At 46.4% G+C, this 25,036-nt stretch overlaps 47 non-coding genes and 6 pseudogenes across 47 annotated transcripts; all 53 read left to right on the top strand.

The window, feature by feature from the left end:
• Positions 1–36: 36 nt before the first annotated feature.
• On the top strand, positions 37–155 carry LOC148798694 (5S ribosomal RNA). The gene has a single exon (XR_016072878.1). It is a non-coding gene; the product is annotated as a 5S ribosomal RNA (ribosomal RNA).
• A 353-nt stretch (positions 156–508) lies between these two features.
• LOC148798693 (5S ribosomal RNA) lies at positions 509–627 on the top strand. Its single transcript, XR_016073275.1, has one exon. It is a non-coding gene; the product is annotated as a 5S ribosomal RNA (ribosomal RNA).
• A 355-nt stretch (positions 628–982) lies between these two features.
• On the top strand, positions 983–1,101 carry LOC148798692 (5S ribosomal RNA). Its single transcript, XR_016075333.1, has one exon. It is a non-coding gene; the product is annotated as a 5S ribosomal RNA (ribosomal RNA).
• Positions 1,102–1,454: 353 nt separating this feature from the next.
• Positions 1,455–1,573, top strand: LOC148798691 (5S ribosomal RNA; annotated as a pseudogene).
• A 355-nt stretch (positions 1,574–1,928) lies between these two features.
• LOC148798690 (5S ribosomal RNA) lies at positions 1,929–2,047 on the top strand (annotated as a pseudogene).
• A 355-nt stretch (positions 2,048–2,402) lies between these two features.
• LOC148798689 (5S ribosomal RNA) lies at positions 2,403–2,521 on the top strand. Its single transcript, XR_016075753.1, has one exon. It is a non-coding gene; the product is annotated as a 5S ribosomal RNA (ribosomal RNA).
• A 353-nt stretch (positions 2,522–2,874) lies between these two features.
• Positions 2,875–2,993, top strand: LOC148798688 (5S ribosomal RNA). The gene has a single exon (XR_016072345.1). It is a non-coding gene; the product is annotated as a 5S ribosomal RNA (ribosomal RNA).
• A 355-nt stretch (positions 2,994–3,348) lies between these two features.
• On the top strand, positions 3,349–3,467 carry LOC148798687 (5S ribosomal RNA). Its single transcript, XR_016075742.1, has one exon. It is a non-coding gene; the product is annotated as a 5S ribosomal RNA (ribosomal RNA).
• Positions 3,468–3,821: 354 nt separating this feature from the next.
• LOC148798686 (5S ribosomal RNA) lies at positions 3,822–3,940 on the top strand (annotated as a pseudogene).
• A 355-nt stretch (positions 3,941–4,295) lies between these two features.
• LOC148798685 (5S ribosomal RNA) lies at positions 4,296–4,414 on the top strand. Its single transcript, XR_016074401.1, has one exon. It is a non-coding gene; the product is annotated as a 5S ribosomal RNA (ribosomal RNA).
• A 353-nt stretch (positions 4,415–4,767) lies between these two features.
• LOC148798684 (5S ribosomal RNA) lies at positions 4,768–4,886 on the top strand. The gene has a single exon (XR_016074825.1). It is a non-coding gene; the product is annotated as a 5S ribosomal RNA (ribosomal RNA).
• Positions 4,887–5,241: 355 nt separating this feature from the next.
• LOC148798683 (5S ribosomal RNA) lies at positions 5,242–5,360 on the top strand. The gene has a single exon (XR_016075350.1). It is a non-coding gene; the product is annotated as a 5S ribosomal RNA (ribosomal RNA).
• Positions 5,361–5,715: 355 nt separating this feature from the next.
• Positions 5,716–5,834, top strand: LOC148798682 (5S ribosomal RNA). The gene has a single exon (XR_016073327.1). It is a non-coding gene; the product is annotated as a 5S ribosomal RNA (ribosomal RNA).
• A 354-nt stretch (positions 5,835–6,188) lies between these two features.
• LOC148798681 (5S ribosomal RNA) lies at positions 6,189–6,307 on the top strand. Its single transcript, XR_016074350.1, has one exon. It is a non-coding gene; the product is annotated as a 5S ribosomal RNA (ribosomal RNA).
• Positions 6,308–6,662: 355 nt separating this feature from the next.
• LOC148798680 (5S ribosomal RNA) lies at positions 6,663–6,781 on the top strand. Its single transcript, XR_016070419.1, has one exon. It is a non-coding gene; the product is annotated as a 5S ribosomal RNA (ribosomal RNA).
• Positions 6,782–7,136: 355 nt separating this feature from the next.
• LOC148798679 (5S ribosomal RNA) lies at positions 7,137–7,255 on the top strand. The gene has a single exon (XR_016070173.1). It is a non-coding gene; the product is annotated as a 5S ribosomal RNA (ribosomal RNA).
• Positions 7,256–7,610: 355 nt separating this feature from the next.
• LOC148798678 (5S ribosomal RNA) lies at positions 7,611–7,729 on the top strand. Its single transcript, XR_016072877.1, has one exon. It is a non-coding gene; the product is annotated as a 5S ribosomal RNA (ribosomal RNA).
• A 353-nt stretch (positions 7,730–8,082) lies between these two features.
• Positions 8,083–8,201, top strand: LOC148798677 (5S ribosomal RNA). Its single transcript, XR_016073274.1, has one exon. It is a non-coding gene; the product is annotated as a 5S ribosomal RNA (ribosomal RNA).
• Positions 8,202–8,556: 355 nt separating this feature from the next.
• Positions 8,557–8,675, top strand: LOC148798676 (5S ribosomal RNA). The gene has a single exon (XR_016072509.1). It is a non-coding gene; the product is annotated as a 5S ribosomal RNA (ribosomal RNA).
• A 353-nt stretch (positions 8,676–9,028) lies between these two features.
• LOC148798675 (5S ribosomal RNA) lies at positions 9,029–9,147 on the top strand (annotated as a pseudogene).
• A 355-nt stretch (positions 9,148–9,502) lies between these two features.
• On the top strand, positions 9,503–9,621 carry LOC148798674 (5S ribosomal RNA). Its single transcript, XR_016070521.1, has one exon. It is a non-coding gene; the product is annotated as a 5S ribosomal RNA (ribosomal RNA).
• A 355-nt stretch (positions 9,622–9,976) lies between these two features.
• On the top strand, positions 9,977–10,095 carry LOC148798673 (5S ribosomal RNA). The gene has a single exon (XR_016075731.1). It is a non-coding gene; the product is annotated as a 5S ribosomal RNA (ribosomal RNA).
• A 353-nt stretch (positions 10,096–10,448) lies between these two features.
• On the top strand, positions 10,449–10,567 carry LOC148798672 (5S ribosomal RNA). The gene has a single exon (XR_016070033.1). It is a non-coding gene; the product is annotated as a 5S ribosomal RNA (ribosomal RNA).
• Positions 10,568–10,922: 355 nt separating this feature from the next.
• On the top strand, positions 10,923–11,041 carry LOC148798671 (5S ribosomal RNA). Its single transcript, XR_016075327.1, has one exon. It is a non-coding gene; the product is annotated as a 5S ribosomal RNA (ribosomal RNA).
• A 355-nt stretch (positions 11,042–11,396) lies between these two features.
• LOC148798670 (5S ribosomal RNA) lies at positions 11,397–11,515 on the top strand. Its single transcript, XR_016075720.1, has one exon. It is a non-coding gene; the product is annotated as a 5S ribosomal RNA (ribosomal RNA).
• Positions 11,516–11,869: 354 nt separating this feature from the next.
• On the top strand, positions 11,870–11,988 carry LOC148798669 (5S ribosomal RNA). The gene has a single exon (XR_016074824.1). It is a non-coding gene; the product is annotated as a 5S ribosomal RNA (ribosomal RNA).
• A 355-nt stretch (positions 11,989–12,343) lies between these two features.
• LOC148798668 (5S ribosomal RNA) lies at positions 12,344–12,462 on the top strand. The gene has a single exon (XR_016075349.1). It is a non-coding gene; the product is annotated as a 5S ribosomal RNA (ribosomal RNA).
• A 355-nt stretch (positions 12,463–12,817) lies between these two features.
• LOC148798667 (5S ribosomal RNA) lies at positions 12,818–12,936 on the top strand. Its single transcript, XR_016075638.1, has one exon. It is a non-coding gene; the product is annotated as a 5S ribosomal RNA (ribosomal RNA).
• A 354-nt stretch (positions 12,937–13,290) lies between these two features.
• On the top strand, positions 13,291–13,409 carry LOC148798666 (5S ribosomal RNA). Its single transcript, XR_016075437.1, has one exon. It is a non-coding gene; the product is annotated as a 5S ribosomal RNA (ribosomal RNA).
• Positions 13,410–13,764: 355 nt separating this feature from the next.
• On the top strand, positions 13,765–13,883 carry LOC148798665 (5S ribosomal RNA). The gene has a single exon (XR_016075240.1). It is a non-coding gene; the product is annotated as a 5S ribosomal RNA (ribosomal RNA).
• A 355-nt stretch (positions 13,884–14,238) lies between these two features.
• On the top strand, positions 14,239–14,357 carry LOC148798664 (5S ribosomal RNA). Its single transcript, XR_016070172.1, has one exon. It is a non-coding gene; the product is annotated as a 5S ribosomal RNA (ribosomal RNA).
• Positions 14,358–14,712: 355 nt separating this feature from the next.
• Positions 14,713–14,831, top strand: LOC148798663 (5S ribosomal RNA). The gene has a single exon (XR_016072876.1). It is a non-coding gene; the product is annotated as a 5S ribosomal RNA (ribosomal RNA).
• A 353-nt stretch (positions 14,832–15,184) lies between these two features.
• LOC148798662 (5S ribosomal RNA) lies at positions 15,185–15,303 on the top strand. The gene has a single exon (XR_016073273.1). It is a non-coding gene; the product is annotated as a 5S ribosomal RNA (ribosomal RNA).
• A 355-nt stretch (positions 15,304–15,658) lies between these two features.
• LOC148798661 (5S ribosomal RNA) lies at positions 15,659–15,777 on the top strand. The gene has a single exon (XR_016072508.1). It is a non-coding gene; the product is annotated as a 5S ribosomal RNA (ribosomal RNA).
• Positions 15,778–16,130: 353 nt separating this feature from the next.
• LOC148798660 (5S ribosomal RNA) lies at positions 16,131–16,249 on the top strand (annotated as a pseudogene).
• Positions 16,250–16,604: 355 nt separating this feature from the next.
• Positions 16,605–16,723, top strand: LOC148798659 (5S ribosomal RNA). Its single transcript, XR_016070065.1, has one exon. It is a non-coding gene; the product is annotated as a 5S ribosomal RNA (ribosomal RNA).
• Positions 16,724–17,078: 355 nt separating this feature from the next.
• On the top strand, positions 17,079–17,197 carry LOC148798658 (5S ribosomal RNA). The gene has a single exon (XR_016075707.1). It is a non-coding gene; the product is annotated as a 5S ribosomal RNA (ribosomal RNA).
• Positions 17,198–17,550: 353 nt separating this feature from the next.
• LOC148798657 (5S ribosomal RNA) lies at positions 17,551–17,669 on the top strand. The gene has a single exon (XR_016073417.1). It is a non-coding gene; the product is annotated as a 5S ribosomal RNA (ribosomal RNA).
• A 355-nt stretch (positions 17,670–18,024) lies between these two features.
• LOC148798656 (5S ribosomal RNA) lies at positions 18,025–18,143 on the top strand. The gene has a single exon (XR_016069126.1). It is a non-coding gene; the product is annotated as a 5S ribosomal RNA (ribosomal RNA).
• Positions 18,144–18,497: 354 nt separating this feature from the next.
• LOC148798655 (5S ribosomal RNA) lies at positions 18,498–18,616 on the top strand. The gene has a single exon (XR_016074823.1). It is a non-coding gene; the product is annotated as a 5S ribosomal RNA (ribosomal RNA).
• Positions 18,617–18,971: 355 nt separating this feature from the next.
• Positions 18,972–19,090, top strand: LOC148798654 (5S ribosomal RNA). Its single transcript, XR_016075348.1, has one exon. It is a non-coding gene; the product is annotated as a 5S ribosomal RNA (ribosomal RNA).
• A 355-nt stretch (positions 19,091–19,445) lies between these two features.
• LOC148798653 (5S ribosomal RNA) lies at positions 19,446–19,564 on the top strand. The gene has a single exon (XR_016075637.1). It is a non-coding gene; the product is annotated as a 5S ribosomal RNA (ribosomal RNA).
• A 354-nt stretch (positions 19,565–19,918) lies between these two features.
• Positions 19,919–20,037, top strand: LOC148798652 (5S ribosomal RNA). Its single transcript, XR_016075436.1, has one exon. It is a non-coding gene; the product is annotated as a 5S ribosomal RNA (ribosomal RNA).
• A 355-nt stretch (positions 20,038–20,392) lies between these two features.
• LOC148798651 (5S ribosomal RNA) lies at positions 20,393–20,511 on the top strand. The gene has a single exon (XR_016075238.1). It is a non-coding gene; the product is annotated as a 5S ribosomal RNA (ribosomal RNA).
• Positions 20,512–20,866: 355 nt separating this feature from the next.
• Positions 20,867–20,985, top strand: LOC148798650 (5S ribosomal RNA). Its single transcript, XR_016070171.1, has one exon. It is a non-coding gene; the product is annotated as a 5S ribosomal RNA (ribosomal RNA).
• A 355-nt stretch (positions 20,986–21,340) lies between these two features.
• On the top strand, positions 21,341–21,459 carry LOC148798649 (5S ribosomal RNA). The gene has a single exon (XR_016072875.1). It is a non-coding gene; the product is annotated as a 5S ribosomal RNA (ribosomal RNA).
• Positions 21,460–21,812: 353 nt separating this feature from the next.
• Positions 21,813–21,931, top strand: LOC148798648 (5S ribosomal RNA). The gene has a single exon (XR_016073272.1). It is a non-coding gene; the product is annotated as a 5S ribosomal RNA (ribosomal RNA).
• Positions 21,932–22,286: 355 nt separating this feature from the next.
• LOC148798647 (5S ribosomal RNA) lies at positions 22,287–22,405 on the top strand. Its single transcript, XR_016072507.1, has one exon. It is a non-coding gene; the product is annotated as a 5S ribosomal RNA (ribosomal RNA).
• A 353-nt stretch (positions 22,406–22,758) lies between these two features.
• Positions 22,759–22,877, top strand: LOC148798646 (5S ribosomal RNA; annotated as a pseudogene).
• A 355-nt stretch (positions 22,878–23,232) lies between these two features.
• Positions 23,233–23,351, top strand: LOC148798645 (5S ribosomal RNA). Its single transcript, XR_016075025.1, has one exon. It is a non-coding gene; the product is annotated as a 5S ribosomal RNA (ribosomal RNA).
• Positions 23,352–23,706: 355 nt separating this feature from the next.
• On the top strand, positions 23,707–23,825 carry LOC148798644 (5S ribosomal RNA). Its single transcript, XR_016075696.1, has one exon. It is a non-coding gene; the product is annotated as a 5S ribosomal RNA (ribosomal RNA).
• A 353-nt stretch (positions 23,826–24,178) lies between these two features.
• LOC148798643 (5S ribosomal RNA) lies at positions 24,179–24,297 on the top strand. The gene has a single exon (XR_016073416.1). It is a non-coding gene; the product is annotated as a 5S ribosomal RNA (ribosomal RNA).
• Positions 24,298–24,652: 355 nt separating this feature from the next.
• Positions 24,653–24,771, top strand: LOC148798642 (5S ribosomal RNA). The gene has a single exon (XR_016074886.1). It is a non-coding gene; the product is annotated as a 5S ribosomal RNA (ribosomal RNA).
• Positions 24,772–25,036: the final 265 nt, after the last annotated feature.

Raw genomic sequence — 25,036 nt, 5'->3', positions numbered from 1 at the left:
ATAGTGCATAAAGATCTAAGCGAGCATGAATTAAACGGGTGCGATCATACCAGCACAAATGCACCGGATCCCATCAGAACTCCGAAGTTAAGCGTGCTTGGGCGAGAGTAGTACTAGGATGGGTGACCTCCTCGGAAGTCCTCGTGTTGCACCCCAATTTTATTAATATTTTATTTTGATTTGTATTTGCAAATTCCATTTGTTGTTTCTGGGAGATACTGGAAACAATGCGTCGGATACTCGGACCATTTGCGGCACGATCGTCATTACTGAATGGCCACGATGCAAGAACCGGGCTTTCGGCATTCGTCATGCATTGTGGGCCCCGCGATAGTATTGCATCTATCCGGAGGTGCGGCAGATCTGAAAAGCAAACACTCCGCTCACGTAGGAGCTTGTGCACGGCTACCAAGGGAAGAAGGCTGTATACACATTTTTTTCAAATCTAAAACAATTAATGGAAGGGAGCAAGATAGTGCATAAAGATCTAAGCGAGCATGAATTAAACGGGTGCGATCATACCAGCACTAATGCACCGGATCCCATCAGAACTCCGAAGTTAAGTGTGCTTGGGCGAGCGTAGTACTAGGATGGGTGACCTCCTGTGAAGTCCTCGTGTTGCACCCCAATTTTATTAATATTTTATTTCGATATCGTATTTGCAAATTCCATTTGTCGTTTCGGCGAGACAAACGCAAACAACGCGCCGGATACTCGGACCATTTGCGGCACAATCGTCATTACTGAATGAGAACCGTGCAAAAACCGGGCTTTTGGCATTCGTCGTGCATTGTGGGCCCCGCGATAGTATTGCATCTATCCGGGGGTGCGACAGATCTGAAAGGCAAACACTCTGCTCACGTAGGAGCTTGTGCACGGTTACCAAGGGAGGAATGCTGCATACACAGTTTTTTCAAGTCTAAAACAATTAATGGAGGGGAGCAAGATAGGGCACAAAGATCTAAGCGAGCATGAATTAAACGGGTGCGATCATACCAGCACTAATGCACCGGATCTCATCAGAACTCCGAAGTTAAGCGTGCTTGGGCGAGAGTAGTTCTAGGAAGGGTGACCTCCTGGGAAGTCCTCGTGTTGCACCCCAATTTTATTAATATTTTATTTTGATTTGTATTTGCAAATTCCATTTGTTGTTTCTGGGAGACAACTGGAAACAATGCGTCGGATACTCGGACCATTTGCGGCATGATCGTCATTACTGAATGGCAACGATGCAAGAACCGGGCTTTCGGCATTCGTCGTGCATTGTGGGCCCCGCGATAGTATTGCATCTATCCGGAGGTGCGGCAGATCTGAAAAGCAAACACTCCGCTCACGTAGGAGCTTGTGCACGGTTACCAAGGGAGGAAGGCTGCATACACATTTTTTCAAATCTAAAACAATTAATGGAAGGGAGCAAGATAGTTCATAAAGATCTAAGCGAGCATGAATTAAACGGGTGCGATCATACCAGCACAAATGCACCGGATCCCATCAGAACTTCGAAGTTAAGTGTGCTTGGGCGAGAGTTGTATTAGGATGGGTGACCTCCTGGGAAGTCCTTGTGTTTCACCCCAATTTTATTAATATTTTATTTCGATATCGTATTTGCAAATTCCATTTGTCGTGTCGGCGAGACAAACTCAAACAACGCGCCGGATACTCGGACCATTTGCGGCACGATCGTCATTACTGAATGGGAACCGTGCAAAAACCGGGCTTTTGGCATTCGTCGTGCATTGTGGGCCCCGCGATAGTATTGCATCTATCCGGGGGTGCGGCAGATCTGAAAAGCAAACACTCTGCTCACGTAGGAGCTTGTGCACGGTTACCAAGGGAGGAAGGCTGCATACACAGTTTTTTCAAGTCTAAAACAATTAATGGAGGGGAGCAAGATAGTGCATAAAGATCTAAGCGAGCATGAATTAAACGGGTGCGATAATACCAGCACTAATGCACAGGCTCCCATCAGAACTCCGAAGTTAAGTGTGCATGGGCGAGAGTAGTACTAGGATGGGTGACCTCCTGGGAAGTCCTCGTGTTGCACCCCAATTTTATTAATATTTTATTTCGATATCGTATTTGCAAATTCCATTTGTCGTTTCGGCGAAACAAACGCAAACAACGCGCCGGATACTCGGACCATTTGCGGCACGATTGTCATTACTGAATGGGAACCGTGAAAAAACCGGGCTTTTGGCATTCGTCGTGCATTGTGGGCCCCGCGATAGTATTGCATCTATCCGGGGGTGCGGCAGATCTAAAAAGCAAACACTCTGCTCACGTAAGAGCTTGTGCACGGTTACCAAGGGAGGAAGGCTACATACACAGTTTTTTCAAGTCTAAAACAATTAATGGAGGGGAGCAAGATAGTGCATAAAGATATAAGCGAGCATGAATTAAACGGGTGCGATCATACCAGCACTAATGCACCGGATCCCATCAGAACTCCGAAGTTAAGCGTGCTTGGGCGAGAGTAGTACTAGGATGGGTGACCTCCTGGGAAGTCCTCGTGTTGCACCCCAATTTTATTAATATTTTATTTTGATTTGTATTTAGAAATTCCATTTGTTGTTTCTGGGAGATACTGGAAACAATGCGTCGGATACTCGGACCATTTGCGGCACGATCGTCATTACTGAATGGCCACGATGCAAGAACCGGGCTTTCGTCATTCGTCATGCATTGTGGGCCCCACGATAGTATTGCATCTATCCGGAGGTGCGGCAGATCTGAAAAGCAAACACTCCGCTCACGTAGGAGCTTGTGCACGGTTACCAAGGGAAGAAGGCTGCATACACATTTTTTTCAAATCTAAAACAATTAATGGAAGGGAGCAAGATAGGTCATAAAGATCTAAGCGAGCATGAATTAAACGGGTGCGATCATACCAGCACTAATGCACCGGATCCCATCAGAACTCCGAAGTTAAGTGTGCTTGGGCGAGAGTAGTATTAGGATGGGTGACCTCCTGGGAAGTCCTCGTGTTGCACCCCAATTTTATTAATATTTTATTTCGATATCGTATTTGCAAATTCCATTTGTCGTTTCGGCGAGACAAACGCAAACAACGCGCCGGATACTCGGACCATTTGCGGCACGATTGTCATTACTGAATGGGAACCGTGAAAAAACCGGGCTTTTGGCATTCGTCGTGCATTGTGGGCCCCGCGATAGTATTGCATCTATCCGGGGGTGCGGCAGATCTAAAAAGCAAACACTCTGCTCACGTAAGAGCTTGTGCACGGTTACCAAGGGAGGAAGGCTGCATACACAGTTTTTTCAAGTCTAAAACAATTAATGGAGGGGAGCAAGATAGTGCATAAAGATCTAAGCGAGCATGAATTAAACGGGTGCGATCATACCAGCACTAATGCACCGGATCCCATCAGAACTCCGAAGTTAAGCGTGCTTGGGCGAGAGTAGTACTAGGATGGGTGACCTCCTGGGAAGTCCTCGTGTTGCACCCCAATTTTATTAATATTTTATTTTGATTTGTATTTGCAAATTCCATTTGTTGTTTCTGGGAGACTACTGGAAACAATGCGTCGGATATTCGGACCATTTGCGGCACGATCGTCATTACTGAATGGCAACGATGCAAGAACCGGGCTTTCGGCATTCGTCATGCATTGTGGGCCCCGCGATAGTATTGCATCAATCCGGGGGTGCGGCAGATCTGAAATGCAAACACTCTGCTCACGTACGAGCTTGTGCACGGTTACCAAGGGAGGAAGGCTGCATACACAGTTTTTTCAAATCTAAAACAATTAATGGAGAGGAGCAAGATAGTGCATAAAGATCTAAGCGAGCATGAATTAAACGGGTCAGATCATACCAGCACTAATGCACAGGATCCCATCAGAACTCCGAAGTTAAGCGTGCTTGGGCGAGAGTAGTACTAGGATGGGTGACCTCCTGGGAAGTCCTCGTGTTGCACCCCAATTTTATTAATATTTTATTTCGATATCGTATTTGCAAATTCCATTTGTCGTTTCGGCGAGACAAACGCAAACAACGTGCCGGATACTCGGACCATTTGCGGCACGATTGTCATTACTGAATGGGAACCGTGCAAAAACCGGGCTTTTGGCATTCATCGTGCATTGTGGGCCCCGCGATATTATTGCATCTATCAGGGGGTGCGGCAGATCTGAAAAGCAAACACTCTGCTCACGTAGGAGCTTGTGCACGGTTACCAAGGGAGGAAGGCTGCATACACAGTTTTTTCAAGTCTAAAACAATTAATGGAGGGGAGCAAGATAGTGCATAAAGATCTAAGCGAGCATGAATTAAACGGGTGCGATCATACCAGCACTAATGCACCGGATCCCATCAGAACTCCGAAGTTAATCGTGCTTGGGCGGGAGTAGTATTAGGATGGGTGACCTCCTGTGAAGTCCTCGTGTTGCACCCCAATTTTATTAATATTTTATTTTGATTTGTATTTGCAAATTCCATTTGTTGTTTCTGGGAGATACTGGAAACAATGCGTCGGATACTCGGACCATTTGCGGCACGATCGTCATTACTGAATGGCCACGATGCAAGAACCGGGCTTTCGGCATTCGTCATGCATTGTGGGCCCCGCGATAGTATTGCATCTATCCGGAGGTGCGGCAGATCTGAAAAGCAAACACTCCGCTCACGTAGGAGCTTGTGCACGGTTACCAAGGGAAGAAGGCTGCATTCACATTTTTTTCAAATCCAAAACAATTAATGGAAGGGAGCAAGATAGTTCATAAAGATCTAAGCGAGCATGAATTAAACGGGTGCGATTATACCAGCACTAATGCACCGGATCCCATCAGAACTCCGAAGTTAAGTGTGCTTGGGCGAGAGTAGTATTAGGATGGGTGACCTCCTGGGAAGTCCTTGTGTTGCACCCCAATTTTATTAATATTTTATTTCGATATCGTATTTGCAAATTCCATTTGTCGTTTCGGCGAGACAAACTCAAACAACGCGCCGGATACTCGGACCATTTGCGGCACGATCGTCATTACTGAATGGGAACCGTGCAAAAACCGGGCTTTTGGCATTCGTCGTGCATTGTGGGCCCCGCGATAGTATTGCATCTATCCGGGGGTGCGGCAGATCTGAAAAGCAAACACTCTGCTCACGTAGGAGCTTGTGCACGGTTACCAAGGGAGGAAGGCTGCATACACAGTTTTTTCAAGTCTAAAACAATTAATGGAGGGGAGCAAGATAGTGCATAAAGATCTAAGCGACCACGAATTAAACGGGTGCGATCATACCAGTACTAATGCACCGGATCCCATCAGAACTCCGAAGTTAAGTTTGCATGGGCGAGAGTAGTACTAGGATGGGTGACCTCCTGGGAAGTCCTCGTGTTGCACCCCAATTTTATTAATATTTTATTTCGATATCGTATTTGCAAATTGCATTTGTCGTTTCGGCGAGACAAACGCAAACAACGCGCCGGATACTCGGACCATTTGCGGCACGATTGTCATTACTGAATGGGAACCGTGAAAAAACCGGGCTTTTGGCATTCGTCGTGCATTGTGGGCCCCGTGATAGTATTGCATCTATACGGGGGTGCGGCAGATCTGAAAAGCAAACACTCTGCTCACGTTAGAGCTTGTGCACGGTTACCAAGGGATGAAGGCTGCATACACAGTTTTTTCAAGTCTAAAACAATTAATGGAGGGGAGCAAGATAGTGCATAAAGATCTAAGCGAGCATGAATTAAACGGTTGCGATCATACCAGCTCTAATGCACCGGATCCCATCAGAACTCCGAAGTTAAGCGTGCTTGGGCGAGAGTAGTACTAGGATGGGTGACCTCCTGGGAAGTCCTCGTGTTGCACCCCAATTTTATTAATATTTTATTTTGATTTGTATTTGCAAACTCCATTTGTTGTTTCTGGGAGACAACTGGAAACAATGCGTCGGATACTCGGACCATTTGCGGCACGATCGTCATTACTGAATGGCAACGATGCAAGAACCGGGCTTTCGGCATTCGTCATGCATTGTGGGCCCCGCGATAGTATTGCATCTATCCGGAGGTGCGGCAAATCTGAAAAGCAAACACTCCGCTCACGTAGGAGCTTGTGCACGGTTACCAAGGGAGGAAGGCTGCATACACATTTTTTTCAAATCTAAAACAATTAATGGAAGGGAGCAAGATAGTTCATAAAGATCTAAGCGAGCATGAATTAAACGGGTGCGATCATACCAGCACAAATGCACCGGATCCCATCAGAACTCCGAAGTTAAGTGTGCTTGTGCGAGAGTAGTACTAGGATGGGTGACCTCCGGGGAAGTCCTCGTGTTGCACCCCAATTTTATTAATATTTTATTTCGATATCGTATTTGCAAATTCCATTTGTCGTTTCGGTGAGACAAACGCAAACAACGTGCCGGATACACGGACCATTTGCGGCACGATTGTCATTACTGAATGGGAACCGTGCAAAAACCGGGCTTTTGGCATTCGTCGTGCATTGTGGGCCCCGCGATAGTATTGCATCTATCCGGGGGTGCGGCAGATCTGAAATGCAAACACTCTGCTCACGTACGAGCTTGTGCACGGTTACCAAGGGAGGAAGGCTGCATACACAGTTTTTTCAAATCTAAAACAATTAATGGAGGGGAGCAAAATAGTGCTTAAAGATCTAAGCGAGCATGAATTAAACGGGTGCGATCATACCAGCACTAATGCACAGGATCCCATCAGAACTCCGAAGTTAAGCGTGCTTGGGCGAGAGTAGTACAAGGATGGGTGACCTCCTGGGAAGTCCTCGTGATGCACCCCAATTTTGTTAATATTTTATTTCGATATCGTATTTGCAAATTCCATTTATCGTTTCGGCGAGACAAACGCAAACAACGTGCCGGATACTCGTACCATTTGCGGCACGATTGTCATTACTGAATGGGAACCGTGCAAAAACCGGGCGTTTGGCATTCGTCGTGCATTGTGGGCCCCGCGATAGTATTGCATCTATCAGGGGGTGCGGCAGATCTGAAAAGCAAACACTCTGCTCACGTAGGAGCTTGTGCACGGTTACCAAGGGAGGAAGGCTGCATACACAGTTTTTTCAAATCTAAAACAATTAATGGAGGGGAGCAAGATAGTGCATAAAGATCTAAGCGAGCATGAATTAAACGGGTGCGATCATACTAGCACTAATGCACAGGATCCCATCAGAACTCCGAAGTTAAGCGTGCTTGGGCGAGATTGGTACTAGGATGGGTGACCTCCTGGGAAGTCCTCGTGTTGCACCTCAATTTTATTAATATTTTATTTTGATATCGTATTTGCAAATTCCATTTGTCGTTTCGGCGAGACAAACGCAAACAACGTGCCGGATACTCGGACCATTTGCGGCGCGATTGTCATTACTGAATGGGAACCGTGCAAAAACCGGGCTTTTGGCATTCATTGTGCATTGTGGGCCCCGCGATAGTATTGCATCTATCAGGGGGTGCGGCAGATCTGAAAAGCAAACACTCTGCTCACGTAGGAGCTTGTGCACGGTTACCAAGGGAGGAAGGCTGCATACACAGTTTTTTCAAGTCTAAAACAATTAATGGAGGGGAGCAAGATAGTGCATAAAGATCTAAGCGAGCATGAATTAAACGGGTGCGATCATACCAGCACAAATGCACCGGATCCCATCAGAACTCCGAAGTTAAGCGTGCTTGGGCGAGAGTAGTACTAGGATGGGTGACCTCCTCGGAAGTCCTCGTGTTGCACCCCAATTTTATTAATATTTTATTTTGATTTGTATTTGCAAATTCCATTTGTTGTTTCTGGGAGATACTGGAAACAATGCGTCGGATACTCGGACCATTTGCGGCACGATCGTCATTACTGAATGGCCACGATGCAAGAACCGGGCTTTCGGCATTCGTCATGCATTGTGGGCCCCGCAATAGTATTGCATCTATCCGGAGGTGCGGCAGATCTGAAAAGCAAACACTCCGCTCACGTAGGAGCTTGTGCACGGCTACCAAGGGAAGAAGGCTGCATACACATTTTTTTCAAATCTAAAACAATTAATGGAAGGGAGCAAGATAGTGCATAAAGATCTAAGCGAGCATGAATTAAACGGGTGCGATCATACCAGCACTAATGCACCGGATCCCATCAGAACTCCGAAGTTAAGTGTGCTTGGGCGAGCGTAGTACTAGGATGGGTGACCTCCTGTGAAGTCCTCGTGTTGCACCCCAATTTTATTAATATTTTATTTCGATATCGTATTTGCAAATTCCATTTGTCGTTTCGGCGAGACAAACGCAAACAACGCGCCGGATACTCGGACCATTTGCGGCACAATCGTCATTACTGAATGAGAACCGTGCAAAAACCGGGCTTTTGGCATTCGTCGTGCATTGTGGGCCCCGCGATAGTATTGCATCTATCCGGGGGTGCGACAGATCTGAAAGGCAAACACTCTGCTCACGTAGGAGCTTGTGCACGGTTACCAAGGGAGGAATGCTGCATACACAGTTTTTTCAAGTCTGAAACAATTAATGGAGGGGAGCAAGATAGGGCACAAAGATCTAAGCGAGCATGAATTAAACGGGTGCGATCATACCAGCACTAATGCACCGGATCTCATCAGAACTCCGAAGTTAAGCGTGCTTGGGCGAGAGTAGTACTAGGAAGGGTGACCTCCTGGGAAGTCCTCGTGTTGCACCCCAATTTTATTAATATTTTATTTTGATTTGTATTTGCAAATTCCATTTGTTGTTTCTGGGTGACAACTGGAAACAATGCGTCGGATACTCGGACCATTTGCGGCATGATCGTCATTACTGAATGGCAACGATGCAAGAACCGGGCTTTCGGCATTCGTCGTGCATTGTGGGCCCCGCGATAGTATTGCATCTATCCGGAGGTGCGGCAGATCTGAAAAGCAAACACTCCGCTCACGTAGGAGCTTGTGCACGGTTACCAAGGGAGGAAGGCTGCATACACATTTTTTCAAATCTAAAACAATTAATGGAAGGGAGCAAGATAGTTCATAAAGATCTAAGCGAGCATGAATTAAACGGGTGCGATCATACCAGCACAAATGCACCGGATCCCTTCAGAACTTCGAAGTTAAGTGTGCTTGGGCGAGAGTTGTATTAGGATGGGTGACCTCCTGGGAAGTCCTTGTGTTTCACCCCAATTTTATTAATATTTTATTTCGATATCGTATTTGCAAATTCCATTTGTCGTGTCGGCGAGACAAACTCAAACAACGCGCCGGATACTCGGACCATTTGCGGCACGATCGTCATTACTGAATGGGAACCGTGCAAAAACCGGGCTTTTGGCATTCGTCGTGCATTGTGGGCCCCGCGATAGTATTGCATCTATCCGGGGGTGCGGCAGATCTGAAAAGCAAACACTCTGCTCACGTAGGAGCTTGTGCACGGTTACCAAGGGAGGAAGGCTGCATACACAGTTTTTTCAAGTCTAAAACAATTAATGGAGGGGAGCAAGATAGTGCATAAAGATCTAAGCGAGCATGAATTAAACGGGTGCGATAATACCAGCACTAATGCACTGGATCCCATCAGAACTCCGAAGTTAAGTGTGCATTGGCGAGAGTAGTACTAGGATGGGTGACCTCCTGGGAAGTCCTCGTGTTGCACCCCAATTTTATTAATATTTTATTTCGATATCGTATTTGCAAATTCCATTTGTCGTTTCGGCGAGACAAACGCAAACAACGCGCCGGATACTCGGACCATTTGCGGCACGATTGTCATTACTGAATGGGAACCGTGAAAAAACCGGGCTTTTGGCATTCGTCGTGCATTGTGGTTCCCGCGATAGTATTGCATCTATCCGGGGGTGCGGAAGATCTAAAAAGCAAACACTCTGCTCACGTAAGAGCTTGTGCACGGTTACCAAGGGAGGAAGGCTGCATACACAGTTTTTTCAAGTCTAAAACAATTAATGGAGGGGAGCAAGATAGTGCATAAAGATATAAGCGAGCATGAATTAAACGGGTGCGATCATACCAGCACTAATGCACCGGATCCCATCAGAACTCCGAAGTTAAGCGTGCTTGGGCGAGAGTAGTACTAGGATGGGTGACCTCCTGGGAAGTCCTCGTGTTGCACCCCAATTTTATTAATATTTTATTTTGATTTGTATTTGGAAATTCCATTTGTTGTTTCTGGGAGATACTATAAACAATGCGTCGGATACTCGGACCATTTGCGGCACGATCGTCATTACTGAATGGCCACGATGCAAGAACCGGGCTTTCGTCATTCGTCATGCATTGTGGGCCCCACGATAGTATTGCATCTATCCGGAGGTGCGGCAGATCTGAAAAGCAAACACTCCGCTCACGTAGGAGCTTGTGCACGGTTACCAAGGGAAGAAGGCTGCATACACATTTTTTTCAAATCTAAAACAATTAATGGAAGGGAGCAAGATAGGTCATAAAGATCTAAGCGAGCATGAATTAAACGGGTGCGATCATACCAGCACTAATGCACCGGATCCCATCAGAACTACGAAGTTAAGTGTGCTTGGGCGAGAGTAGTATTAGGATGGGTGACCTCCTGGGAAGTCCTTGTGTTGCACCCCAATTTTATTAATATTTTTTTTCGATATCGTATTTGCAAATTCCATTTGTCGTTTCGGCGAGACAAACTCAAACAACGCGCCGGATAATCGGACCATTTGCGGCACGATCGTCATTACTGAATGGGAACCGTGCAAAAACCGGGCTTTTGGCATTCGTCGTGCATTGTGGGCCCCGCGATAGTATTGCATCTATCCGGGGGTGCGGCAGATCTGAAAAGCAAACACTCTGCTCACGTAGGAGCTTGTGCACGGTTACCAAGGGAGGAAGTCTGCATACACAGTTTTTTCAAGTCTAAAACAAATAATGGAGGGGAGCAAGATAGTGCATAAAGATCTAAGCGAGCATGAATTAAACGGGTGCGATCATACCAGCACTAATGCACCGGATCCCATCAGAACTCCGAAGTTAAGTGTGCATGGGCGAGAGTAGTATTAGGATGGGTGACCTCCTGGGAAGTCCTCGTGTTGCAACCCAATTTTATTAATATTTTATTTCGATATCGTATTTGCAAATTACATTTGTCGTTTCGGCGAGACAAACGCAAACAACGCGCCGGATACTCGGACCATTTGCGGCACGATTGTCATTACTGAATGGGAACCGTGAAAAAACCGGGCTTTTGGCATTCGTCGTGCATTGTGGGCCCCGCGATAGTATTGCATCTATCCGGGGGTGCGGCAGATCTAAAAAGCAAACACTCTGCTCACGTAAGAGCTTGTGCACGGTTACCAAGGGAGGAAGGCTGCATACACAGTTTTTTCAAGTCTAAAACAATTAATGGAGGGGAGCAAGATAGTGCATAAAGATCTAAGCGAGCATGAATTAAACGGGTGCGATCATACCAGCACTAATGCACCGGATCCCATCAGAACTCCGAAGTTAAGCGTGCTTGGGCGAGAGTAGTACTAGGATGGGTGACCTCCTGGGAAGTCCTCGTGTTGCACCCCAATTTTATTAATATTTTATTTTGATTTGTATTTGCAAATTCCATTTGTTGTTTCTGGGAGACAACTGGAAACAATGCGTCGGATATTCGGACCATTTGCGGCACGATCGTCATTACTGAATGGCAACGATGCAAGAACCGGGCTTTCGGCATTCGTCATGCATTGTGGGCCCCGCGATAGTATTGCATCTATCCGGAGGTGCGGCAGATCTGAAAAGCAAACACTCCGCTCATGTAGGAGCTTGTGCACGGTTACCAAGGGAAGAAGGCTGCATTCACATTTTTTTCAAATCTAAAACAATTAATGGAAGGGAGCAAGATAGTTCATAAAGATCTAAGCGAGCATGAATTAAACGGGTGCGATTATACCAGCACTAATGCACCGGATCCCATCAGAACTCCGAAGTTAAGTGTGCTTGGGCGAGAGTAGTATTAGGATGGGTGACCTCCTGGGAAGTCCTTGTGTTGCACCCCAATTTTATTAATATTTTATTTCGATATCGTATTTGCAAATTCCATTTGTCGTTTCGGCGAGACAAACTCAAACAACGCGCCGGATACTCGGACCATTTGCGGCACGATCGTCATTACTGAATGGGAACCGTGCAAAAACCGGGCTTTTGGCATTCGTCGTGCATTGTGGGCCCCGCGATAGTATTGCATCTATCCGGGGGTGCGGCAGATCTGAAAAGCAAACACTCTGCTCACGTAGGAGCTTGTGCACGGTTACCAAGGGAGGAAGGCTGCATACACAGTTTTTTCAAGTCTAAAACAATTAATGGAGGGGAGCAAGATAGTGCATAAAGATCTAAGCGAGCATGAATTAAACGGGTGCGATCATACCAGTACTAATGCACCGGATCCCATCAGAACTCCGAAGTTAAGTTTGCATGGGCGAGAGTAGTACTAGGATGGGTGACCTCCTGGGAAGTCCTCGTGTTGCACCCCAATTTTATTAATATTTTATTTCGATATCGTATTTGCAAATTCCATTTGTCGTTTCGGCGAGACAAACGCAAACAACGCGCCGGATACTCGGACCATTTGCGGCACGATTGTCATTACTGAATGGGAACAGTGAAAAAACCGGGCTTTTGGCATTCGTCGTGCATTGTGGGCCCCGTGATAGTATTGCATCTATCCGGGGGTGCGGCAGATCTGAAAAGCAAACACTCTGCTCACGTAAGAGCTTGTGCACGGTTACCAAGGGATGAAGGCTGCATACACAGTTTTTTCAAGTCTAAAACAATTAATGGAGGGGAGCAAGATAGTGCATAAAGATCTAAGCGAGCATGAATTAAACGGGTGCGATCATACCAGCTCTAATGCACCGGATCCCATCAGAACTCCGAAGTTAAGCGTGCTTGGGCGAGAGTAGTACTAGGATGGGTGACCTCCTGGGAAGTCCTTATGTTGCACCCCAATTTTATTAATATTTTATTTTGATTTGTATTTGCAAACTCCATTTGTTGTTTCTGGGAGAAAACTGGAAACAATGCGTCGGATACTCGGACCATTTGCGGCACGATCGTCATTACTGAATGGCAACGATGCAAGAACCGGGCTTTCGGCATTCGTCATGCATTGTGGGCCCCGCGATAGTATTGCATCTATCCGGAGGTGCGGCAAATCTGAAAAGCAAACACTCCGCTCACGTAGGAGCTTGTGCACGGTTACCAAGGGAGGAAGGCTGCATACACATTTTTTTCAAATCTAAAACAATTAATGGAAGGGAGCAAGATAGTTCATAAAGATCTAAGCGAGCATGAATTAAACGGGTGCGATCATACCAGCACAAATGCACCGGATCCCATCAGAACTCCGAAGTTAAGTGTGCTTGTGCGAGAGTAGTACTAGGATGGGTGACCTACGGGGAAGTCCTCGTGTTGCACCCCAATTTTATTAATATTTTATTTCGATATCGTATTTGCAAATTCCATTTGTCGTTTCGGTGAGACAAACGCAAACAACGTGCCGGATACTCGGACCATTTGCGGCACGATTGTCATTACTGAATGGGAACCGTGCAAAAACCGGGCTTTTGGCATTCGTCGTGCATTGTGGGCCCCGCGATAGTATTGCATCTATCCGGGGGTGCGGCAGATCTGAAATGCAAACACTCTGCTCACGTACGAGCTTGTGCACGGTTACCAAGGGAGGAAGGCTGCATACACAGTTTTTTCAAATCTAAAACAATTAATGGAGGGGAGCAAAATAGTGCTTAAAGATCTAAGCGAGCATGAATTAAACGGGTGCGATCATACCAGCACTAATGCACAGGATCCCATCAGAACTCCGAAGTTAAGCGTGCTTGGGCGAGAGTAGTACAAGGATGGGTGACCTCCTGGGAAGTCCTCGTGTTGCACCCCAATTTTGTTAATATTTTATTTCGATATCGTATTTGCAAATTCCATTTATCGTTTCGGCGAGACAAACGCAAACAACGTGCCGGATACTCGTACCATTTGCGGCACGATTGTCATTACTGAATGGGAACCGTGCAAAAACCGGGCGTTTGGCATTCGTCGTGCATTGTGGGCCCCGCGATAGTATTGCATCTATCAGGGGGTGCGGCAGATCTGAAAAGCAAACACTCTGCTCACGTAGGAGCTTGTGCACGGTTACCAAGGGAGGAAGGCTGCATACACAGTTTTTTCAAATCTAAAACAATTAATGGAGGGGAGCAAGATTGTGCATAAAGATCTAAGCGAGCTTGAATTAAACGGGTGCGATCATACTAGCACTAATGCACAGGATCCCATCAGAACTCCGAAGTTAAGCGTGCTTGGGCGAGATTGGTACTAGGATGGGTGACCTCCTGGGAAGTCCTCGTGTTGCACCTCAATTTTATTAATATTTTATTTTGATATCGTATTTGCAAATTCCATTTGTCGTTTCGGCGAGACAAACGCAAACAACGTGCCGGATACTCGGACCATTTGCGGCACGATTGTCATTACTGAATGGGAACCGTTTAAAAACCGGGCTTTTGGCATTCATTGTGCATTGTGGGCCCCGCGATAGTATTGCATCTATCAGGGGGTGCGGCAGATCTGAAAAGCAAACACTCTGCTCACGTAGGAGCTTGTGCACGGTTACCAAGGGAGGAAGGCTGCATACATAGTTTTTTCAAGTCTAAAACAATTAATGGAGGGGAGCAAGATAGTGCATAAAGATCTAAGCGAGCATGAATTAAACGGGTGCGATCATACCAGCACAAATGCACCGGATCCCATCAGAACTCCGAAGTTAAGCGTGCTTGGGCGAGAGTAGTACTAGGATGGGTGACCTCCTCGGAAGTCCTCGTGTTGCACCCCAATTTTATTAATATTTTATTTTGATTTGTATTTGCAAATTCCATTTGTTGTTTCTGGGAGATACTGGAAACAATGCGTCGGATACTCGGACCATTTGCGGCACGATCGTCATTACTGAATGGCCACGATGCAAGAACCGGGCTTTCGGCATTCGTCATGCATTGTGGGCCCCGCGATAGTATTGCATCTATCCGGAGGTGCGGCAGATCTGAAAAGCAAACACTCCGCTCACGTAGGAGCTTGTGCACGGCTACCAAGGGAAGAAGGCTGCATACACATTTTTTTCAAATCTAAAACAATTAATGGAAGGGAGCAAGATAGTGCATAAAGATCTAAGCGAGCATGAATTAAACGGGTGCGATCATACCAGCACTAATGCACCGGATCCCATCAGAACTCCGAAGTTAAGTGTGCTTGGGCGAGCGTAGTACTAGGATGGGTGACCTCCTGTGAAGTCCTCGTGTTGCACCCCAATTTTATTAATATTTTATTTCGATATCGTATTTGCAAATTCCATTTGTCGTTTCGGCGAGACAAACGCAAACAACGCGCCGGATACTCGGACCATTTGCGGCACAATCGTCATTACTGAATGAGAACCGTGCAAAAACCGGGCTTTTGGCATTCGTCGTGCATTGTGGGCCCCGCGATAGTATTGCATCTATCCGGGGGTGCGACAGATCTGAAAGGCAAACACTCTGCTCACGTAGGAGCTTGTGCACGGTTACCAAGGGAGGAATGCTGCATACACAGTTTTTTCAAGTCTAAAACAATTAATGGAGGGGAGCAAGATAGGGCACAAAGATCTAAGCGAGCATGAATTAAACGGGTGCGATCATACCAGCACTAATGCACCGGATCTCATCAGAACTCCGAAGTTAAGCGTGCTTGGGCGAGAGTAGTACTAGGAAGGGTGACCTCCTGGGAAGTCCTCGTGTTGCACCCCAATTTTATTAATATTTTATTTTGATTTGTATTTGCAAATTCCATTTGTTGTTTCTGGGAGACAACTGGAAACAATGCGTCGGATACTCGGACCATTTGCGGCATGATCGTCATTACTGAATGGCAACGATGCAAGAACCGGGCTTTCGGCATTCGTCGTGCATTGTGGGCCCCGCGATAGTATTGCATCTATCCGGAGGTGCGGCAGATCTGAAAAGCAAACACTCCGCTCACGTAGGAGCTTGTGCACGGTTACCAAGGGAGGAAGGCTGCATACACATTTTTTCAAATCTAAAACAATTAATGGAAGGGAGCAAGAGAGTTCATAAAGATCTAAGCGAGCATGAATTAAACGGGTGCGATCATACCAGCACAAATGCACCGGATCCCATCAGAACTTCGAAGTTAAGTGTGCTTGGGTGAGAGTTGTATTAGGATGGGTGACCTCCTGGGAAGTCCTTGTGTTTCACCCCAATTTTATTAATATTTTATTTCGATATCGTATTTGCAAATTCCATTTGTCGTGTCGGCGAGACAAACTCAAACAACGCGCCGGATACTCGGACCATTTGCGGCACGATCGTCATTACTGAATGGGAACCGTGCAAAAACCGGGCTTTTGGCATTCGTCGTGCATTGTGGGCCCCGCGATAGTATTGCATCTATCCGGGGGTGCGGCAGATCTGAAAAGCAAACACTCTGCTCACGTAGGAGCTTGTGCACGGTTACCAAGGGAGGAAGGCTGCATACACAGTTTTTTCAAGTCTAAAACAATTAATGGAGGGGAGCAAGATAGTGCATAAAGATCTAAGCGAGCATGAATTAAACGGGTGCGATAATACCAGCACTAATGCAGTGGATCCCATCAGAACTCCGAAGTTAAGTGTGCATGGGCGAGAGTAGTACTAGGATGGGTGACCTCCTGGGAAGTCCTCGTGTTGCACCCCAATTTTATTAATATTTTATTTCGATATCGTATTTGCAAATTCCATTTGTCGTTTCGGCGAGACAAACGCAAACAACGCGCCGGATACTCGGACCATTTGCGGCACGATTGTCATTACTGAATGGGAACCGTGAAAAAACCGGGCTTTTGGCATTCGTCGTGCATTGTGGGCCCCGCGATAGTATTGCATCTATCCGGGGGTGCGGCAGATCTAAAAAGCAAACACTCTGCTCACGTAAGAGCTTGTGCACGGTTACCAAGGGAGGAAGGCTGCATACACAGTTTTTTCAAGTCTAAAACAATTAATGGAGGGGAGCAAGATAGTGCATAAAGATATAAGCGAGCATGAATTAAACGGGTGCGATCATACCAGCACTAATGCACCGGATCCCATCAGAACTCCGAAGTTAAGCGTGCTTGGGCGAGAGTAGTACTAGGATGGGTGACCTCCTGGGAAGTCCTCGTGTTGCACCCCAATTTTATTAATATTTTATTTTGATTTGTATTTGGAAATTCCATTTGTTGTTTCTGGGAGATACTGGAAACAATGCGTCGGATACTCGGACCATTTGCGGCACGATCGTCATTACTGAATGGCCACGATGCAAGAACCGGGCTTTCGTCATTCGTCATGCATTGTGGGCCCCACGATAGTATTGCATCTATCCGGAGGTGCGGCAGATCTGAAAAGCAAACACTCCGCTCACGTAGGAGCTTGTGCACGGTTACCAAGGGAAGAAGGCTGCATACACATTTTTTTCAAATCTAAAACAATTAATGGAAGGGAGCAAGATAGGTCATAAAGATCTAAGCGAGCATGAATTAAACGGGTGCGATCATACCAGCACTAATGCACCGGATCCCATCAGAACTCCGAAGTTAAGTGTGCTTGGGCGAGAGTAGTATTAGGATGGGTGACCTCCTGGGAAGTCCTTGTGTTGCACCCCAATTTTATTAATATTTTATTTCGATATCGTATTTGCAAATTCCATTTGTCGTTTCGGCGAGACAAACTCAAACAACGCGCCGGATACTCGGACCATTTGCGGCACGATTGTCATTACTGAATGGGAACCGTGAAAAAACCGGGCTTTTGGCATTCGTCGTGCATTGTGGGCCCCGCGATAGTATTGCATCTATCCGGGGGTGCGGCAGATCTAAAAAGCAAACACTCTGCTCACGTAAGAGCTTGTGCACGGTTACCAAGGGAGGAAGGCTGCATACACAGTTTTTTCAAGTCTAAAACAATTAATGGAGGGGAGCAAGATAGTGCATAAAGATCTAAGCGAGCATGAATTAAACGGGTGCGATCATACCAGCACTAATGCACCGGATCCCATCAGAACTCCGAAGTTAAGCGTGCTTGGGCGAGAGTAGTACTAGGATGGGTGACCTCGTGGGAAGTCCTCGTGTTGCACCCCAATTTTATTAATATTTTATTTTGATTTGTATTTGCAAATTCCATTTGTTGTTTCTGGGAGACAACTGGAAACAATGCGTCGGATATTCGGACCATTTGCGGCACGATCGTCATTACTGAATGGCAACGATGCAAGAACCGGGCTTTCGGCATTCGTCATGCATTGTGGGCCCCGCGATAGTATTGCATCTATCCGGAGGTGCGGCAGATCTGAAAAGCAAACACTCCGCTCATGTAGGAGCTTGTGCACGGTTACCAAGGGAAGAAGGCTGCATTCACATTTTTTTCAAATCTAAAACAATTAATGGAAGGGAGCAAGATAGTTCATAAAGATCTAAGCGAGCATGAATTAAACGGGTGCGATTATACCAGCACTAATGCACCGGATCCCATCAGAACTCCGAAGTTAAGTGTGCTTGGGCGAGAGTAGTATTAGGATGGGTGACCTCCTGGGAAGTCCTTGTGTTGCACCCCAATTTTATTAATATTTTATTTCGATATCGTATTTGCAAATTCCATTTGTCGTTTCGGCGAGACAAACTCAAACAACGCGCCGGATACTCGGACCATTTGCGGCACGATCGTCATTACTGAATGGGAACCGTGCAAAAACCGGGCTTTTGGCATTCGTCGTGCATTGTGGGCCCCGCGATAGTATTGCATCTATCCGGGGGTGCGGCAGATCTGAAAAGCAAACACTCTGCTCACGTAGGAGCTTGTGCACGGTTACCAAGGGAGGAAGGCTGCATACACAGTTTTTTCAAGTCTAAAACAATTAATGGAGGGGAGCAAGATAGTGCATAAAGATCTAAGCGAGCATGAATTAAACGGGTGCGATCATACCAGTACTAATGCACCGGATCCCATCAGAACTCCGAAGTTAAGTTTGCATGGGCGAGAGTAGTACTAGGATGGGTGACCTCCTGGGAAGTCCTCGTGTTGCACCCCAATTTTATTAATATTTTATTTCGATATCGTATTTGCAAATTCCATTTGTCGTTTCGGCGAGACAAACGCAAACAACGCGCCGGATACTCGGACCATTTGCGGCACGATTGTCATTACTGAATGGGAACAGTGAAAAAACCGGGCTTTTGGCATTCGTCGTGCATTGTGGGCCCCGTGATAGTATTGCATCTATCCGGGGGTGCGGCAGATCTGAAAAGCAAACACTCTGCTCACGTAAGAGCTTGTGCACGGTTACCAAGGGATGAAGGCTGCATACACAGTTTTTTCAAGTCTAAAACAATTAATGGAGGGGAGCAAGATAGTGCATAAAGATCTAAGCGAGCATGAATTAAACGGGTGCGATCATACCAGCTCTAATGCACCGGATCCCATCAGAACTCCGAAGTTAAGCGTGCTTGGGCGAGAGTAGTACTAGGATGGGTGACCTCCTGGGAAGTCCTTATGTTGCACCCCAATTTTATTAATATTTTATTTTGATTTGTATTTGCAAACTCCATTTGTTGTTTCTGGGAGAAAACTGGAAACAATGCGTCGGATACTCGGACCATTTGCGGCACGATCGTCATTACTGAATGGCAACGATGCAAGAACCGGGCTTTCGGCATTCGTCATGCATTGTGGGCCCCGCGATAGTATTGCATCTATCCGGAGGTGCGGCAAATCTGAAAAGCAAACACTCCGCTCACGTAGGAGCTTGTGCACGGTTACCAAGGGAGGAAGGCTGCATACACATTTTTTTCAAATCTAAAACAATTAATGGAAGGGAGCAAGATAGTTCATAAAGATCTAAGCGAGCATGAATTAAACGGGTGCGATCATACCAGCACAAATGCACCGGATCCCATCAGAACTCCGAAGTTAAGTGTGCTTGTGCGAGAGTAGTACTAGGATGGGTGACCTACGGGGAAGTCCTCGTGTTGCACCCCAATTTTATTAATATTTTATTTCGATATCGTATTTGCAAATTCCATTTGTCGTTTCGGTGAGACAAACGCAAACAACGTGCCGGATACTCGGACCATTTGCGGCACGATTGTCATTACTGAATGGGAACCGTGCAAAAACCGGGCTTTTGGCATTCGTCGTGCATTGTGGGCCCCGCGATAGTATTGCATCTATCCGGGGGTGCGGCAGATCTGAAATGCAAACACTCTGCTCACGTACGAGCTTGTGCACGGTTACCAAGGGAGGAAGGCTGCATACACAGTTTTTTCAAATCTAAAACAATTAATGGAGGGGAGCAAAATAGTGCTTAAAGATCTAAGCGAGCATGAATTAAACGGGTGCGATCATACCAGCACTAATGCACAGGATCCCATCAGAACTCCGAAGTTAAGCGTGCTTGGGCGAGAGTAGTACAAGGATGGGTGACCTCCTGGGAAGTCCTCGTGTTGCACCCCAATTTTGTTAATATTTTATTTCGATATCGTATTTGCAAATTCCATTTATCGTTTCGGCGAGACAAACGCAAACAACGTGCCGGATACTCGTACCATTTGCGGCACGATTGTCATTACTGAATGGGAACCGTGCAAAAACCGGGCGTTTGGCATTCGTCGTGCATTGTGGGCCCCGCGATAGTATTGCATCTATCAGGGGGTGCGGCAGATCTGAAAAGCAAACACTCTGCTCACGTAGGAGCTTGTGCACGGTTACCAAGGGAGGAAGGCTGCATACACAGTTTTTTCAAATCTAAAACAATTAATGGAGGGGAGCAAGATTGTGCATAAAGATCTAAGCGAGCTTGAATTAAACGGGTGCGATCATACTAGCACTAATGCACAGGATCCCATCAGAACTCCGAAGTTAAGCGTGCTTGGGCGAGATTGGTACTAGGATGGGTGACCTCCTGGGAAGTCCTCGTGTTGCACCTCAATTTTATTAATATTTTATTTTGATATCGTATTTGCAAATTCCATTTGTCGTTTCGGCGAGACAAACGCAAACAACGTGCCGGATACTCGGACCATTTGCGGCACGATTGTCATTACTGAATGGGAACCGTTTAAAAACCGGGCTTTTGGCATTCATTGTGCATTGTGGGCCCCGCGATAGTATTGCATCTATCAGGGGGTGCGGCAGATCTGAAAAGCAAACACTCTGCTCACGTAGGAGCTTGTGCACGGTTACCAAGGGAGGAAGGCTGCATACATAGTTTTTTCAAGTCTAAAACAATTAATGGAGGGGAGCAAGATAGTGCATAAAGATCTAAGCGAGCATGAATTAAACGGGTGCGATCATACCAGCACAAATGCACCGGATCCCATCAGAACTCCGAAGTTAAGCGTGCTTGGGCGAGAGTAGTACTAGGATGGGTGACCTCCTCGGAAGTCCTCGTGTTGCACCCCAATTTTATTAATATTTTATTTTGATTTGTATTTGCAAATTCCATTTGTTGTTTCTGGGAGATACTGGAAACAATGCGTCGGATACTCGGACCATTTGCGGCACGATCGTCATTACTGAATGGCCACGATGCAAGAACCGGGCTTTCGGCATTCGTCATGCATTGTGGGCCCCGCGATAGTATTGCATCTATCCGGAGGTGCGGCAGATCTGAAAAGCAAACACTCCGCTCACGTAGGAGCTTGTGCACGGCTACCAAGGGAAGAAGGCTGCATACACATTTTTTTCAAATCTAAAACAATTAATGGAAGGGAGCAAGATAGTGCATAAAGATCTAAGCGAGCATGAATTAAACGGGTGCGATCATACCAGCACTAATGCACCGGATCCCATCAGAACTCCGAAGTTAAGTGTGCTTGGGCGAGCGTAGTACTAGGATGGGTGACCTCCTGTGAAGTCCTCGTGTTGCACCCCAATTTTATTAATATTTTATTTCGATATCGTATTTGCAAATTCCATTTGTCGTTTCGGCGAGACAAACGCAAACAACGCGCCGGATACTCGGACCATTTGCGGCACAATCGTCATTACTGAATGAGAACCGTGCAAAAACCGGGCTTTTGGCATTCGTCGTGCATTGTGGGCCCCGCGATAGTATTGCATCTATCCGGGGGTGCGACAGATCTGAAAGGCAAACACTCTGCTCACGTAGGAGCTTGTGCACGGTTACCAAGGGAGGAATGCTGCATACACAGTTTTTTCAAGTCTAAAACAATTAATGGAGGGGAGCAAGATAGGGCACAAAGATCTAAGCGAGCATGAATTAAACGGGTGCGATCATACCAGCACTAATGCACCGGATCTCATCAGAACTCCGAAGTTAAGCGTGCTTGGGCGAGAGTAGTACTAGGAAGGGTGACCTCCTGGGAAGTCCTCGTGTTGCACCCCAATTTTATTAATATTTTATTTTGATTTGTATTTGCAAATTCCATTTGTTGTTTCTGGGAGACAACTGGAAACAATGCGTCGGATACTCGGACCATTTGCGGCATGATCGTCATTACTGAATGGCAACGATGCAAGAACCGGGCTTTCGGCATTCGTCGTGCATTGTGGGCCCCGCGATAGTATTGCATCTATCCGGAGGTGCGGCAGATCTGAAAAGCAAACACTCCGCTCACGTAGGAGCTTGTGCACGGTTACCAAGGGAGGAAGGCTGCATACACATTTTTTCAAATCTAAAACAATTAATGGAAGGGAGCAAGATAGTTCATAAAGATCTAAGCGAGCATGAATTAAACGGGTGCGATCATACCAGCACAAATGCACCGGATCCCATCAGAACTTCGAAGTTAAGTGTGCTTGGGCGAGAGTTGTATTAGGATGGGTGACCTCCTGGGAAGTCCTTGTGTTTCACCCCAATTTTATTAATATTTTATTTCGATATCGTATTTGCAAATTCCATTTGTCGTGTCGGCGAGACAAACTCAAACAACGCGCCGGATACTCGGACCATTTGCGGCACGATCGTCATTACTGAATGGGAACCGTGCAAAAACCGGGCTTTTGGCATTCGTCGTGCATTGTGGGCCCCGCGATAGTATTGCATCTATCCGGGGGTGCGGCAGATCTGAAAAGCAAACACTCTGCTCACGTAGGAGCTTGTGCACGGTTACCAAGGGAGGAAGGCTGCATACACAGTTTTTTCAAGTCTAAAACAATTAATGGAGGGGAGCAAGATAGTGCATAAAGATCTAAGCGAGCATGAATTAAACGGGTGCGATAATACCAGCACTAATGCACTGGATCCCATCAGAACTCCGAAGTTAAGTGTGCATGGGCGAGAGTAGTACTAGGATGGGTGACCTCCTGGGAAGTCCTCGTGTTGCACCCCAATTTTATTAATATTTTATTTCGATATCGTATTTGCAAATTCCATTTGTCGTTTCGGCGAGACAAACGCAAACAACGCGCCGGATACTCGGACCATTTGCGGCACGATTGTCATTACTGAATGGGAACCGTGAAAAAACCGGGCTTTTGGCATTCGTCGTGCATTGTGGGCCCCGCGATAGTATTGCATCTATCCGGGGGTGCGGCAGATCTAAAAAGCAAACACTCTGCTCACGTAAGAGCTTGTGCACGGTTACCAAGGGAGGAAGGCTGCATACACAGTTTTTTCAAGTCTAAAACAATTAATGGAGGGGAGCAAGATAGTGCATAAAGATATAAGCGAGCATGAATTAAACGGGTGCGATCATACCAGCACTAATGCACCGGATCCCATCAGAACTCCGAAGTTAAGCGTGCTTGGGCGAGAGTAGTACTAGGATGGGTGACCTCCTGGGAAGTCCTCGTGTTGCACCCCAATTTTATTAATATTTTATTTTGATTTGTATTTGGAAATTCCATTTGTTGTTTCTGGGAGATACTGGAAACAATGCGTCGGATACTCGGACCATTTGCGGCACGATCGTCATTACTGAATGGCCACGATGCAAGAACCGGGCTTTCGTCATTCGTCATGCATTGTGGGCCCCACGATAGTATTGCATCTATCCGGAGGTGCGGCAGATCTGAAAAGCAAACACTCCGCTCACGTAGGAGCTTGTGCACGGTTACCAAGGGAAGAAGGCTGCATACACATTTTTTTCAAATCTAAAACAATTAATGGAAGGGAGCAAGATAGGTCATAAAGATCTAAGCGAGCATGAATTAAACGGGTGCGATCATACCAGCACTAATGCACCGGATCCCATCAGAACTCCGAAGTTAAGTGTGCTTGGGCGAGAGTAGTATTAGGATGGGTGACCTCCTGGGAAGTCCTTGTGTTGCACCCCAATTTTATTAATATTTTATTTCGATATCGTATTTGCAAATTCCATTTGTCGTTTCGGCGAGACAAACTCAAACAACGCGCCGGATAATCGGACCATTTGCGGCACGATCGTCATTACTGAATGGGAACCGTGCAAAAACCGGGCTTTTGGCATTCGTCGTGCATTGTGGGCCCCACGATAGAATAGCATCTATCCGGGGGTGCGGCAGATCTGAAAAGCAAACACTCTGCTCACGTAGGAGCTTGTGCACGGTTACCAAGGGAGGAAGTCTGCATACACAGTTTTTTCAAGTCTAAAACAAATAATGGAGGGGAGCAAGATAGTGCATAAAGATCTAAGCGAGCATGAATTAAACGGGTGCGATCATACCAGCACTAATGCACCGGATCCCATCAGAACTCCGAAGTTAAGTGTGCATGGGCGAGAGTAGTATTAGGATGGGTGACCTCCAGGGAAGTCCTCGTGTTGCACCCCAATTTTATTAATATTTTATTTCGATATCGTATTTGCAAATTCCATTTGTCGTTTCGGCGAGACAAACGCAAACAACGCGCCGGATACTCGGACCATTTGCGGCACGATTGTCATTACTGAATGGGAACCGTGAAAAAACCGGGCTTTTGGCATTCGTCGTGCATTGTGGGCCCCGCGATAGTATTGCATCTATCCGGGGGTGCGGCAGATCTAAAAAGCAAACACTCTGCTCACGTAAGAGCTTGTGCACGGTTACCAAGGGAGG

This window comes from Nelumbo nucifera, chromosome 4, assembly GCF_055504915.1.
Source record: "Nelumbo nucifera cultivar China Antique chromosome 4, China Antique-T2T, whole genome shotgun sequence".
In the NCBI taxonomy this organism is placed as follows: Eukaryota; Viridiplantae; Streptophyta; class Magnoliopsida; order Proteales; family Nelumbonaceae; genus Nelumbo; species Nelumbo nucifera.
The sequence above is the reverse complement of the archived record's forward strand: the minus strand, read 5'-3'. Positions and strand labels throughout refer to the sequence as shown.